At 42.8% G+C, this 2,340-nt stretch overlaps 1 non-coding gene across 1 annotated transcript; it reads right to left on the bottom strand.

The window, feature by feature from the left end:
* Positions 1–1,607: 1,607 nt before the first annotated feature.
* trnad-guc (transfer RNA aspartic acid (anticodon GUC)) lies at positions 1,608–1,679 on the bottom strand. Its single transcript has one exon. It is a non-coding gene; the product is annotated as a tRNA-Asp (tRNA).
* Between the last annotated feature and the right edge of the window lie 661 nt (positions 1,680–2,340).

Here is a 2,340-nt window from a genome sequence, read left to right as displayed (position 1 = left end):
AAGGAGCTGATATGACAAGATTGCCATTTGATAGGTACATAAATCAATCCTACTTTCGACTCCGTTGTAACGCATGTTGTATATTTCAGTTGCGTTAGTATGGCTTAAGTTTATTCAGTTTACTGGATTCTCTGCACTTTAATGAAGTTATATGTGTATTGTTATATAACTGTACATCATTGTTAGTTACTGCTATCCGCTGTAAAGGTAGATACAGGTGCAAGACTTTGCAATAACGACCTAAAAGCAGTTGTTATGATTCCAGGGAACGCGGCTGATTTTTAGAGTCTATACATCATGAAGAAACGGCGATCGTGTGAGAAAGACTTATTCTGTACGGATGACAGGGCCAGCATTTCGGACCCAAGGGAAAGGCTATTGTGCATCGGAAAGAGACAAAATCATATCATTATATAGAAAACTCGTCGTAGTATTTAAAAACCAAGTAACTAACACTGTTATTAAGTGCGGACTTTAAATCAAGTGGTCGCGGTCGTTTTTATTTGCATAAAACTTTAAACGTGATCTTGAAAATATAACGCTTGCAACAAACATCCATGCATAGTGTGTTACTGCGAATGAAAATACGCGGGTCACAATTTATGATCCAAGTGTATAATGGTAAATAATTAAATAAATAAAACCGCAGGCTTTCACATCGAGTGCACCCCAATAACGTTTCATTGAAATGTCCATGTTATGTACGCCGGGCACTGATGGATGCAGGCCTAGCGATCTCTATAACAATGCCAAGCAAAGAATGTCACTGATTTACCAAAGCGGTCAGTTTTCGGGGATCCTGCGGCAGCTGGGAGAAGAAGAATCGGGCAGGTTTCAGAATCGGCGAGCGCTCGGATAAAAGGCACCGATTTCCCAGCCGCGCTTTTCTTTTCGGAACCAGCAGAAGTGCCCTCCGCACCATCCTCGGCGCTAGGACACGCCGGCCACTTTATTACCCTAAAACAGGGAGCATACACCGATCTTCAAAGCCAAACTTACCTTGCCGATTTTCGCTTAACTGCTTCTCAAACTCATCGAAATCGGACATTTTTCAGTCCGTACTAAAGACGTATTGCAAAATAAGCAGAGGTCCAACAGTAGGCCTTTGAATGGGCTACAGGCTGCATTGGGTTCTGCTGCTTTTTCTTCCGAGTCGCCTGCCCCTCCTCCCCCGAAGTCATCGGCTCTTCCTCGGTTGTATCACACACAGGTTCGGAAACATTCGATGCGCATTACCGTCCCCTCCTGCACTGGAGGGTTAAGGACAACGTGATTATATCGAACCAAAATTGAAATGTGCAAGTTGACTTTCCTAGTTATACGTCTTCATTTTTATTCTGGGTTTAACAACCATGAGTTTATGACGTATTTTACATGATTAGTTGGCGACTGGACCTTATTGTTTATATCTCTTATTAAGGATCCATCCATCCATACATCAATTATCAAAACCACACACTTACAATCCGAGTCTAGTTTCATATGCTGCGCTGCTGAGCGACCCGCAGAATATTATGCATGAGTACAAGTCACAAGCCCCGTTTCCACTAACACGGGGCCGGTTCTAGCTTGGTGCCTTTTGAGGCCGAGGCAAAAAGATGCAGACTCTCCCCGTCGGGGAATCGAACCCCGGTCTCCCGCGTGACAGGCGGGGATACTCACCACTATACTAACGAGGAGATGTACGCGCACTACTTTTACATCTTCAAGATAAACAGCGGATGACTACTAACATTTGCGAGTAATCAATGACTGAGCTTCATGTCATGACCATGGTGCTCAAGAGAAGAAAAAATACATAATGTACGTCCACTGATACCAGAACAACCATATAGCTTTATACTAAGACGATGATTAAACGGAAAATTCCTTTACAAAACACTGCCACAAAATCATAGTTTCGCAATATTACATCGTGCAACGGGACACAGTGTAAGTACGTGAAGTCGGTAATTAAATCAAGAAAAAAAAGTGAGAGGAAAAGAATACTTTTCTATTATCATATTTTTCTAACTGGCCAAACTGAGTCATATTTTGATTATACACACTAACAGAAAAACAGTGCAAATCTCCGGTAGTCCGTTTCACTTGCGCTCCGCTATGGGGCAGTAACAAGCAGAGCTTAAGTGTGGAAGGAAAAAAAAAACACAGGACAGCATCAATCCCAACTTCACAAACGCCGGAGATCGAGATGCTGTAAGCATGACAATTAACATCTTTATCCAAGGGAACAGCTGCAAGACACAGATGCCGCGCCTAACAAAGGTAGGATCGATTCCGAAGTTCAGGCATTTACAGACGCGGACTCTTCTGGAGTTGATTTTTTTCGGGAGATACGCA

This window comes from Brienomyrus brachyistius, unplaced genomic scaffold (genome assembly GCF_023856365.1).
Source record: "Brienomyrus brachyistius isolate T26 unplaced genomic scaffold, BBRACH_0.4 scaffold857, whole genome shotgun sequence".
NCBI classification, from domain to species: Eukaryota; Metazoa; Chordata; class Actinopteri; order Osteoglossiformes; family Mormyridae; genus Brienomyrus; species Brienomyrus brachyistius.
This window is presented reverse-complemented; position numbering and strand designations above follow the sequence as displayed.